Source organism: Musca domestica, unplaced genomic scaffold, assembly GCF_030504385.1.
Source record: "Musca domestica strain aabys unplaced genomic scaffold, Musca_domestica.polishedcontigs.V.1.1 5, whole genome shotgun sequence".
Classification (NCBI taxonomy): Eukaryota; Metazoa; Arthropoda; class Insecta; order Diptera; family Muscidae; genus Musca; species Musca domestica.
The window spans coordinates 13,597,272-13,610,996 of NW_026712346.1; the positions used below are offsets into that span (position 1 = coordinate 13,597,272).

At 34.3% G+C, this 13,725-nt stretch overlaps 1 protein-coding gene across 3 annotated transcripts in view; it reads left to right on the plus strand.

The window, feature by feature from the left end:
- LOC101898939 (plasmanylethanolamine desaturase 1) overlaps positions 1–13,725 on the plus strand; it is a 60,577-nt gene that overhangs the window by 38,544 nt on the left and 8,308 nt on the right. Inside the window, exon 1 of one of the 3 annotated variants that reach the window (XM_020035255.2) lies at positions 13,575–13,718. The exons of the other annotated variants lie outside the window; for them this stretch is intronic. The gene's annotated coding sequence lies outside the window, so the exon portion shown is untranslated. Of the gene's footprint in view, positions 1–13,574; positions 13,719–13,725 lie in introns of those variants that run through there. 3 annotated transcript variants of the gene reach the window in all.

The window sequence follows — 13,725 nt, forward strand, 5'->3', positions numbered from 1 at the left end:
CTTCATCACCTGTGTGTCTTTTTCGTTGGCAATTGTTTCATAATTGTTGTTGTTTTTTTGATAGAATGACACACTATTCAACATCCCCTTTTATTGGTCATCACATGTTATGACGATGGGGTTGAGTGTGACCGACATGACGGGGCATCGAGCATTTGGCATAAATAGAGAAAATAGTCACATTTGCAGCCCTTTAATAACGAACACTTTACACCTAAGTCTGTTTTTACACGGTCTTTTTGTACACGGTTTCGATATAACACGGTTTGAAAATTGAATATTTTTAATTTATTTACACGAGTTTATTCCATTTAGCACGATTTGAAATTTTATGTACTTAATTTTTTTGTCAAATTTAATTTTTGCGAAGTATGTTCATATCACAAAAAAAGTATTTATGAAAGAAAAAAGTCTGAAACCATCGATAGTTTGCGAACACTAGCTTTAAGATTTAAGTGAATTCCCCTTTAGCGCGTACAAACAATTTTTACTGGTCAAAGCAAATGTGAATAGCACTATGTGCATACAATAAAATTTACTGGTCAGAGCAATTGAAACGTGTTAATATTTTGTGAACTGTTAATGCAATAAGACGTGTTTGGTAAAGAAAAAAATAAAAATTCTTGTTTTTCACTAATTTTAATAGGTTTTAGAGATTAGGAACAAATCACCCATTTTTGTATAAGATCAATGTCTTTTTTACACGGTTTTTTTTTACACGGCTTCTTCTGGAACCAATCTACCGTGTAAAAACAGACTTAGGTGTACTTTATTTTTTGACTTGGTTCGCTTTAGCTGTGAAATCTTGAAATTTTATTCACAGTAATAATGAACCAAAGTAGATTTTTTTGTTTTTGAATATTTTTTTAGTAATATATTTAAATTATTTTTATTTTAAATTAATATCATTAGTTAATTTTGAATATAGATTTTTACATTTTCTTTTGGTAGACTAAAATATTCCTTCCAAAAATTAATGGCAGTGCATTTACTTTACCTCTAAATATCTTCGAATTATATTTTTCTGACTTAGTTCGGTATAGCTGTGAGCCCTTCATATGTTGCTTTCTTCGACTGGAATATTGTTTGAATTTTCTTCTTTTCTACTATTACTACTGTTATCAGTTGGAAAATTGATTGCATTTGGCTTTTTAGGATTTTCTTTTATTTCCTCCTCGATCAATAATTCTTCAATCCTTGGACTTATCATCAATAAATGTTACCTCGAATCTTTTTCGAAATGGTGTAGTGGTATGCATTCGTCCGCATACGTCACTGTAGATCAATTCCAATACATCTGAATATTTCGTTGTTGATTGCTTTGGAAATGGCAATGGAGTCATTTTGCCTTCAACGCAAGTTTCACAAATTTCCTTTATTCCACAATCCACTTTATTTAATTTCTCAACAAATTTTTCTTAAGACATTATTCCAGTGCTTTTGGATCACGATGTCCAAGCTGCCGGTGCCATTGGTGGATGCAGTTTTCGTTGTGTTACAATACTGCATAAACAAAACCGGAACATATGCCATTCCGACATGTTTATTTCCAAAATTGATGCAGCAATCTTCATCTTTGAATGGCACGCTGTGGGCGAATATTGTTAGTTGTCTTACTGAGAGAATATTACCAACCAAATAAGGAGCATATAGAACCTCTTTCAACATAATCGTACGCTGATTACCAAAAACATAATTCCGCCTTCACCAATACGTTCGATAGAAACCGTTGGACCATTTGCTAATTCGATAGAGCTTTTGTAATTCGTATTAATATTCTTGAAAAAATGTTCTTCACTGACTGTATGACATATTGGTGCTGAATACACGAGCCAGCAAAACTTCTTATCCTAGGCAAATTTGAATAGATAATCTTCGTTCTTATTTAATTCTTTTCCTTTTTTCGATAGATTTAGAGACAGTTTTCTTACTTTTTTAAAGTTTATACTTAATTCAATTCCTCTTTTGATGTCCCGCCTTCATGCAAAAATTATACGTGCTGTTGTTTCCAGCTATTACTTTTAACATTAAATCGTTCACTACGTTGGCTGCGTGTTGTTTTCTTTCATATTCTGCAATAACTCGTTGTCTTCTTCTAGAAGACTGCTTTAAAGCATGGCAGCACACCATTTATCAGATAAACGTTCTTCACCGACGTCCCGTAGTTTGGCAAATAAATCATTAATTGAATTGATGAGGCTAATAGCGTTGCCTCCTTCTTAAAGTTTTAAAAATATTAAAAATACTTTGTTCGTGAGCGTGTTCTTCTCATGGTAGTCTTCAGCTGCCCAAGCTGGTCGTCCTCGTGCTTCATCGTCCTTTGAATCTCATGCGTCAATTTCCGACTGATTAGCAATTTTTTTTTATTAAAACCTCTTCGATAAGATTAAAAGTCCTTCGATAAGATGTTTCCATAATTTGTTTTTTCCTAATAACAGCTCCATCTTGAATTTTCAATTCGGGTAATTTTCATTGTTAAGCTTTTCAAATTTTGCCTTTGCACTCAATAGAATTCCTTTATTTCTTGAAAATATCCTTTAATCCTTTAATGTTTCCTTATTTCCTTATGCAAGCCACACACAATACAACTGGTTGTACAACTTAGAGAGTTCTCAAATTGTGTGTTTTTGTCACAAACGATACAACTTCTTTATACAACTTCACTTTTCGTAGAGCTAACTTGAGTTAAGATGACACCGGAAGACAATCATGATCTATAATTGACTCAATAGCTTTTATTTCATTTAATTTAATTTTTGAAATTTCATTTTATAAATTGAAATTCCTTTTTATAAATACATTAAAATCACACATTTGATTGGATTCGTATTGTTTTGATGTGCGAAACAATGGTGTTGCCTCTTAAAAAATAAACACAAAATGAAACGTTACAATCGGTTGGTACAAGATGCCAAATATCAAAAATTTTTGATTTTTCATACAACCGAGACACAACTTCGTACAACCGGGCCACACACGATACAATCTTGAATACAACCTCTCCCAGTTGTAACGTGTGTGGCTTGCATAAGGATACAATAATGCAAGCCACACACGTTACAACTGGTTGTACAACTTGAGAGGTTGTATTCAAGATTGTATCGTTTTTGGGGCGATTGTAAGAAGTTGTGTCTTCGTTGTACAAAAAATCAAAAAATTTTGATATTTGGCATGTTGTACCGACCCATTGTAACGTTATATGGCGTTTCCACTACACTTGATTCGCTCTCTATTCGTTGTTCGACCCTTAACTATGAAAAAACTATATATTCTTCACACAAAATTTCCTGAGCGAACACTCATATTTGTACATTGTTCAAATCAAATCACTCTCAGAACAACGAAAAAATATGTCCCATTCCTAACAAAAAAAAAAAATAAAAATAAATAAATTATGACATTTAAAAATAGAAAAATTTAATGAAATTTTAAAAATTTTTGGGAAGACTTAAAATTTTCAATGAAAACTACAATGTTGAATGGCGTATGTACTTTCAAACGAAAGTACATTTTGTTTTCTCTCTCATCCGAGGTGCGCATTTTGTCCACGAGTTGAAATTTTCACAGAAAACTGGAAGATGCAATATTTTCAAAATGTTTGTATCGGCAGAAAAAATGTTTGACAAGTGTCTCTCCAGCAGAATTTTAAAATAGAAATATACTAAAATATGTCCAAAATGTGAATATTTACACAAAAAGTTGAAAACATGAAAGAAAATTGTAAAATTAATGACATAATAAATCTTTGGGAGAAAAACAATAATTTCTTCTATTCATATTAGTGAGAATTTCATGTCTTTTCGTATAAATTCCCATTAAAATCAACAAAATTTTTTTTTGAAAAAAGGAATTATTTTACTATGAATTACGAATCGTTCCGTATGAACGGGTTAATTCGTGTACATTATTCTGAGAACGAACAACGTGATCGAAAGTGTAATGAGAACATAGCATTAGTGTTTATTTCAATTCATTTAATTTTGTGTTTATTTTTGAGGAGGCAACAACATTGTTTCACACATCAAAACAATACGAAATGCAATCAAATGGGTGTTTTTAATGTATATATAAAATTGAATTTCAATTTATATAATGGAACTTCAAATATTAATAATAAATAAAAGCCATTGAGTCAATTAAAGAACATGAATGTTTTCCGGTGTCATCTTAACTCAAATAAACACGACGAAAACTGAAGTTGTACAAGGAGGTTGTACACTAAGTTGTATCGTTTGTGGTCGAAACACACAATTTGAGTACTCTTCATGCTGTACAACCAGTTGTATCTCACATGTATAATTTCCAGCAAGTGAAATTAAAATCAAAGCGATTGTGATGAAAATTTAACAAGTGAATGTACTCAGAGTGACTTTCCAAAAAGGAAACATGAAAAATCTACTTCCAAAAAGCTCTAATATGTCAGTATTTACGTAACCATTCTTTTCGATTTCTACTCGTTGTAACAACATATTTACTAGGTATCTCATAAAATAAGTCTTAATGTCTAATTAGGGTTCTAATTTATATTGTTATACTTGGGAGCCATATATTATGTAGGGATATTCTTACTCCATGGCAAAGGATTGATGTATATCCTTTGCTCTCTCTACTTTTTTAAGTTTTTACTCAGAGAGGTAGAGTGTGTTTAAGGACGTTGTTTACGTATTATTTCGTTGCATAAATGCTTTTAAGTACAAATAGGCCTATTATATTTATATTACTTCCATGTCCGTTCATCCATCACTCATGATCAGCGTAAATTTCTAAGTCGATTTACCTATGCCCGTCTGTCTGTCACGATAGAACTCTCACTATTTAAGACAGATGTGTGAAATTGGAACAGGTATGATTATCATGACCTGCCTTCAATACGAAACCGAAATTTTAAAACGTTCTGGCTTAACACCAATATAAGGCTACCTCTTGTTATGGGAGGTTTCTGCCACACTCTTTAACCAAAATCAGTTGTAATTAGAATTTTTTTCTCTGTGTTTTCGAAAAAAGGTCATTTAACTTCTTTCAGTGTAGATTCACTTTTTGTATTGTCCCAGATAACTGTAACTAATGATTTTCAGTACTATCCAGTTTCCAACCAAAGCATCTGCAACTTAATATTTCGGTCTCTCAATGGCTAGTTTAACGTCTGCGAAAAAATCAGTGCAGTTTAGGTAAACTTTTTGGTGTAGCTCATAAGCCAAGTTTTCACATGGTGGAGAGCCGAACTTCGTTTCCGTTTCAGGTAAACAAAATAAAAGCACAAATGTGCTGTACGACATTAAAGCTGTGTTAGTTTTAAGAATGGAATGCATTTCGCAGTCTTATTTTTTGTTACCAAAAACAGTACAAATGCTAATACCCAGCAAAAATGTATACCACGGAAGAAGAATATCTACAGACTCAATTGTAAAAATTGATGTTATGTGACTCAATTGTAAAAATTGATGTTATGTGATTTTAAAGTGTTTTATTAGAACAGTGTTGGCTTGTTTGTTCGCGATGCCATAGTATTTTGTTGTTGCAAAATGGTCAGGCTTAATCCCTTCATTGTTGTTTTTCTAAAAACATCGTTTGTTTATTAGTGGAGAACGATGGTAATGTTTACCAGGGGGTAAGGCAGGGAATGCCTAGGTTTCGGAAAGAGCCGCCAATCTCAATAGAAGCCTGACCATTTTGCAACAACAGTGTTTTATTATTTTAATTTTTTTTTTTTAACAAATTTGAATAATTTTTTCATTCAGCTTTTTTTTCATTCAGTTGATGCGGCTGCCTTTATTATCGATCCTGTTTGACAACTAGATAATTCCCATTGGTTACATTTTCTCAGTAGGTATTCGTGAACTTTCAGTTCAGAACTCAGTGATGTAAATGACATTTCCGATTCACTCTCATTTACTTGACTTTGGGTTCGAACAACATTTTGTACAAATTATTACAAATAATGGAGCAATCGTACACGCTTATTGTATAATGATCTACACCAATGATGATTGGACTTGAACGGACTTGCAGACGGGCGGGCATGACTCCATGAGTCATTCCGTATTGATCACCCAACATTGTGGAGTTTGTTTGCACTCTGTTGAATTTTGCTGTACGTATTTTTGCTAATATTGAGGACGAAAAGTAATTTCGAACAAAACATTTGAATTTGGATTGTTTGCCAGGATTTATGGCGTCGTAAGATTTTCTTCAACTCGTCATTTGCTGTATTGTATTAACAAAAGTTATCATATATGTTTATATGTATTTAAATACTCACGACTATATAAAAATAATGATGGCGTGATATGTGACACAAGGTGAATTTAAATTTAACATTTTATACGGCATGAACTCATACATAGGTAATCATGTGTATGTATGTATGTGTGTTTTTATACGTTAATGTAACCTGTGGTGCGTTTTAGATTTGCGATAAAGCACCAACTGTTACTTTTCTAATTCGAACGTGTCTTATGCATGACTACACATGCGAGTATGACTACATATGTACATATGCGTGTGTACTGTTCTGGCTGTGCAAATGCGGATATCTTAGGTAGAAATAAACAGAATGAGCGAATCAATGTAATGTTTGCATGACAAAAAAAAAACTAATTGTTCCGAAAATTAACAATAATCCGGCATATCTAGTACTCGAAATTATGATTAAGATTTGCCAAAGTCGAAGTAAACAACAAGCGCATTTACGCAAAAATATAACCTTAAGCCACAGACCCACAAGTGGTACATTGTTAAATTGAATTCAGGTGCTAAAATCTTGTTTTATAAAAATATGAAATGAAAACATTTATAAAGGAAAAAAAGGGAAAACCACAAAAATAAGTTCGGCCAATACCCTCCACGATTAGCTAGAGAAAAGATTTTTTTATGTAAAAGTATCATTGCGAGTCTTAAATGCTAAATTTGAACAATTTCGGGGGTAAATATGACTATGCTTATCAATACCGAATATCGGTGGTTACCGTTACATGAAAACTTTGGACCAATTGTACAATGTTTTGACACTGGTTGTAGAATCCATTATGAACTACAAATTACACAAATCCATTAGAAAATGTGGCTTACATCGTTAAAACACCGAACATCGGAAGATACCCTTATATGGAGGCTATGCGAAAACATGGACCATGTTGGCTTGTTTGTTCGGGATACCATATTATTTTGTTGTTGCAAAATGTCCAGGCTTAATCCCTTTATTGTTGTTTTCATAAAACAAGGTTTGTTCATTACTGGAGAACGATGGTAATGTTTACCAAAGGGTAAGGTAGGGAATACCTAGGTTTCGGAAAGGGCCACCAATCCTCATCAGTTCCTTTGTTTTTTTTGTCTGGGATATTCTCCCCAGACAAAACATCGTTACCATCGTTCTCCACTAATAAACAAACAACAAACAACAATAAAGAGATTAAGCCTGGCAATTTTGCAACAACAGAAAACATGGACCTATATATACAATGCCCCGCTGCCGGTGCTAGAACCCATTACAAACTAGAAATACAAATTTTTAGACAAATCTGTAGAAAAATGTGGCTAAAACTTTCAAAATACCGAATATCGGAAGGTAATATAATATTAAGGCTATAGTCAAACATCCGATGTTCTGCTGCCAGAAGTAATAACCGTTAATAACTCTTAATATCAAATTTGGAACAATTCCGTGGAAAAATGTGTTACATGTCCGATATATCTCTTTTCCAATTCCAAGCAACCTAGACACAATACAAACTAATGTTCCAAATTTTAAGGCTCTATGTCAAATAATGTGGCCTGTATCGTGATTTCAACAGACAAACTGTCTGTCCAGACAGTCGGGCATCGTTAAATCGACATAGAATTCTATGCTGATCATGAATATATCCTTTTGAAATGACAAATTAAATCCAAAAAGGTGGAGGGTATAAAAAGTAAAAAAAACTAAGTTCGGCAGAGCCGAACTTTTAATACCCTCCACCATTTTACCCGTTATATGGGGGTCATACCGCAACGAGAATCTATGTAGACAATTTTATACTTCAAGGATTGTTATCTATTGCGAGTCTTAAATACCAAATTTGAAACAATTTCGGTGGTAAATGTGACTAGGACTCAGTGTTGCCACCTCATGTGTATTTACACATATCGTGTGTAATTTTTCGTTCCATGTGTAGCCCAGGTGCAGTTAGTGGCATGTGTTATTCATGTGCAATTTTCTGTTAAACCATCTGTAACACTTTCATTTAATTCTCCCCTTCTCAAAAGTTTCTGCAGAAATAGAGTTTAACTTATGATTTTAGGGAAGGACAAGAAATAAGTGTGATTCTCAAATACTTGAGAATGCCGAATCGACATTTAAAAAGCTTGCAATCGAATATTTAGCACATTAAATAATTGCGAAACAGATTTGAGAAACGCAATGTCTTTAAAAACATTGGATTTGCAAAAAAAGATATACGTTGGAATGGAGGCCTACACTTTGGACCGACGCTAGAAATGTTCACTAAAGCTTAGAAGTATTAATTGTTGTCTAAAAAAATATGTATATTTATTGGAATTATATGTTTAGTTTGTGTTTAGGCTTTATGCTAACTTTTATTAAAAATCTTACATTTTTATTTCAAAAACAAGTAAGCAAAGGCTACAGTCGAGCGGGGCCGACCGTTGAATACCCTACAACACTATAATAAATTTTACAGTTTATATAGGCCAGATACTCGAAAGGATTCCCCAAGATATTGTGACAAATAATAAAAGAAAACCATCAGGTTTCGTTCTCAAATTTTCGAATAATAGCAACTTAAACTAATTTGCTCATTTCCAATTTATAGGTAGATGTTGCACGTAAATGGTCTTCCTAGATCTGGAACCAATATTTCAAAAAGACCTATAATCTCTCAGAAGTGGCAAAAGATTAACATTTATTATTGCTTTTTGACTGAAACGCATCTATATGAGATACAGACATTTGACTATATTCTTCAACGAAATCAGCGTTAACGAAATAGTCAGAAGTGCGTCTTTTCTGTATTTGTGAATTCTCAAAAAAGACACTGGAATGGATATTTTCGTATTTTGTCTACAAAAGTTGGCAAAATATTTCACACATTGAATATTTTTGGATGGCCATCCAAAACTATTTGGCTTTTACAATGTCCGGTAACCTCCATTCAAATGCGCGTGAGGATCGGGCGATAATTACGACGTGCTGACAATTTTGCAGTTTTTTTTGTCCATTTCAACCCCTAAATATATGACGATTATCTCCAACAAGAGTAGGCTTCTATTCTGACCCTCATCTTATCCCCATGCAAAATTTCGTAAGGATCGGACCATAAATGAGATCTGTATATGATATCCTGATATCCTAACTACTTAGTTTTGTTAGCTGTAGAAATATTACCAAATGTTTAATTCAAAATGAAAATATGCCAAAAATATGACAAAATTGAAAAAATATGAGAAAATTTCACAAAATCAATATTTTCATCTTTAGAGAGATATTTTTATGCGATTTTTTAGACGGTTTTTCTTTCCTGCCAAGAGGCCATTCTGAATTAATGAGAACTGTCGAAATCAGTTCAGCCGTTCTCGACATATAAGAGATCTTTCAAGCATATCTTCTTTGATAGACATATATATCGCACATATTTTGCTATATATCCGATTTGATTGATGTTAATATCAATGTAAAGATCAGAAGTATCCTTGTTATGGCTTTGTGATTTCGCCGGGATTTAAAATATTCGCGGTTTAATGAAAAATTTTGATTTTTTTCAACACAAAAGATATGGTCTATTTTACCCGCTAAATATTATCCGATGACCACCCAAATTGGTAGGCTTCTTCCCCGCCCTAAACTCTAGCTACATGCGCAATTCCGCGTCGATTGGTCTATAATTGCGACCTGTAGAGCAACTGCAAAATCAGGAATTTTTTCAGTTTTTGGTCCATTTCAACCCCTAAATATTATGGGATCATCTCCAAAAGAAATAGGGTTCTATTCTGACCTTAACCCCACCTACATACTAAATTTCGTGAAGATCGGACCATAATTGCGACCTGTAGAGTGATTACAAATTAACATGGACAGACGGACGGACGGACATACATAGCTAGATCGACTCAGCTCGGCGAGCTAGGAAGATCCATATATACTTTCCTATATGGGAAACCAATATTTCGAGGTGTTACATAAATTCTGGCCCAATCAAACTTATAATACCCCCAACACATAGTGTTGTAGGGTATAATGATACATGTGTAATTTTTCCTCAAATGTGAAATATTTTCATCCACCCTGTGTAATATGCTGTTCCCTTGGTGGCAACACTGCTAGGACTACCAAAATACGGATGGGTACCGTTATATGTGCGCTATAGGAAAACATAGACCTAGGCATTCAATGTTCTGCCACCGGAGCTAGTTCCCATTACGAACTACAAACACCAATGTCTAGACAAATTCGTGGAAAATGTTATATCCTTGCAGTTCTGGAACAGACCAAAACTGAAAAAAATATATTTAGGAGGTAGTTTTGTTCTACCTACTGTAATTATGTCATGATACCAACAATGATCGTTATTGAATGCGTTTTGTGGTTGAACATTGAAACTAATATATGAGAGATATATCATAAAATCATTTATAGCTATATAGAGAGTTTCCCAACTTGAACGCAATCATGATATCGAAAATCGATATTGTGAAATGTTTACCAGTTTTTCTTGCCTGGAATTAAAACAATTAATATGGAGGGCATGTGGTTTCAATAAGACGGCGCTACATGTCATACAGCCAGAGAAATAATGCAACTGCAACATCAGTTATTTCCCGGTAGTGTTATATTGCGTTCTGTAGACCAGAATTGGTCGTCTAAATTGCGCGATTTAATACCTTTAGATTTTTACTTGGGGGTTTTGAAGTAGATTGTTTACGTAAATACACCGACGGCGATTCAACCTTAAAATAGGAAATTGGACGCTGCGTTAAAAACAAAAAGGGCTTTGAAAATTTCATTGAAAGATCACGTGTATGCCAGCAAAGCCGCGGCGGCCAAAATGTTTCATACATAACCTCATTCTTGTCATTCTAAAGTTTCACCATTATGTTTTAAAAATATGTGTCAAATTTAAGTAAAATTTGCATTAACGAGGGCAGTTCGGAAACTTTTTAGCATAGCACAAAAAGCGCGGTATAAACAGACAAAAAGTTAATTGTTTTGAAGCTATCTATCGGGACAAGAAATTCATAATGATATGGTGAGTGTGTTAGGTGAAAGTGCTCCGTCATATGCAACAGTAAAAAATTGGGCTGCAGAATTTAAACATGGTCGTCAACGTAGTGGACGTTCAAAAACAGCAACAACAACTGAAATTGAAGCCAAAGTGCATGATATGGTATTAAATGATCGACGAATAAAAGTGCGTGAAATTGCTAATATCATGGGCATCTCAAGTGACCGAGTCCATTTAATTTTGCATGAAGAACTACAGATGAAAAAGCTTTCGGCATGATGGGTGCCGCATTTGTTAACAGTCGATCAAAAACGCATAAGAATGAACATTTCTCAAGCTTGTTTGGATCGTTTTGAGCGTCGTTTCATAACTGTTGATGAGACATGGATCCACCACTATACTCCAGAGACAATAGAACAATCCAAACAATGGACTGAAGCTGGAGGAAGTGTCCCAAAGAAGGCAAACACAATTCAATCGGCTGGTAAGGTTATGGCAACGGGTTTTTGGCACTTCAAATGTATTTTATTGATTAACTATCTGCAAAAGGGTAAAACAATAAATTCAGAGTAATATTGCAACCGTTTGGATCAATACTATGGAGGGTATATTAACTTTGTCACTCCGTTTGTAACTCCTCGAAATAGTCATGTCAGACCCAACAAAGTATATATATACATATATTCTTGATCAGCGTAAAATTCTAAGTCTATTTAGCGATGTCCGTCTGTCTGTCTGTTGTAATCACGCTATCTTTCCAACAAATTGAGATAGAAGGCTAAAATTTTGCACATATGTTTATTTTTCCAGTAGACAGGTTCAGTTCATAAATGGGCTATGTAGGTCCACGTCTTCGTATAGCCCCCATATAACGGTACCTCTCGATATTCGGTATTTTGATGATTTTAGCGACATTATTCACCGGAATTGTTTCAAATTTAGTAGTTGAAGTAAGTAATGGATACTTCAGCCTAATACAGAAAATTGTCTGTGCAGATCCACGTCTTCATATAGCCCCCATATAACGGTACCTCCCAATATTCGGTATTTTGATGATTTTATCGTCGTTGTTCACCGGAATTGTTTCAAATTACGTATTTAGTTTCAAATTCGTAATGGGATCTACAGTCTGTGACAGAAAATTGTCTATGCTGGTCCAGGTCCCATATATCAGTACCTCCCTATATTCGGTATTTTGACGAGATGTCGTATTTGAACTTCGAAATGGATGCTACAGCTATGACAGAAAATTGTCTATGCTGGTCCAGGTCTTCGCACAGCTCCGATTTAACGGTACATCCCTATATACGATATTTTGATGATTTTAGCTACATTATTCACCGTGTATTTCAAGTTTTCGAATTTGAATATGGTAATGGCTTATGACAAACAATGTCTATGTAGGTCCACGTCGTATAGACTCCAATAAAACGGCTATATTCGGCATTTTTAAAATTTAAACAGAATTTTTTAAGGATTTTATTTTTTGAAAATTTCCCAATTCGTTCCAAATGGTGGAGGGTATTCAAAGCTCGGCCCGGTCGAACTTACTGCTTTTCAACTTGTTGAAAACTAACAATTCCCTTTCATTGATAGGCTGAGAAGATTCCGAACCACCCTCGTAATGTGTTTGCCTACATGCAAGTTCAATGCAAAATTAAAATGCTTACAAATTTAATAAAACGAAATTGTTTATATTTCAAAAATCAATGTTCTGATTGGTGGAAAACTTTTTGCCCCCCAATTTTTGGTGTCAAGTAAATTCGCCAATTTTGACATATCAAGTTCCGTCAAAAGTTGGTTTTTGGTACTACGGTCTGATCTACAACGCGTATTCGGAATGGGAAAGTTAGTTTTTCCTACAACTTTTTTTTCGAACGTTCCCACGCCTCACATTCCCACCCCTGCCGACCGAGGGGGCGACCTCCCTTTACAGAGGGATCGCGTACACATCATGATCCGCATCATAATGGGAATTCAGTAGGAAATTGAAAACCAGCTACAGAATCTAATTCATCAGCTAGTTTGTCATCCACTTGAGGTGGATGGTACACAACAACCAACATTACTCAAACTCAGTATTACTTTCCTAAATAAAATCGTTTTTAAATTTCTACCCTGAAATAGACTGCAGACCTTGGGCATTATTTTCTTTCTCTATAAAATTCATCGAAAGAGAATTTTTAATTTGAAAGACTGGTGTTACGTTGTTAACAAATAGATATCAAGAACAAGGATTCATACCCATTAGTTGAATATGAGGTGCCTTGGCCATTGGATAAGTTTCAATAAGAACAAAACTTATGATAGTTTAATTCGTTCGTTAAAAGAAAAACCTCCTTTCAGCGACACCGCCCAGAGTGGGTGCTTCATAACCAAATGCTTGTGTTCTCAAGGTGAGAAGGACAACAGATGTTATCCTTTTCACAGCGCATTAGATTGCATTTGGAGGCGTTTTTGTGGCAAAATCAAGTTTACTTTTGAAACAAACGTCCTCTGAGAAAGGTTAAGA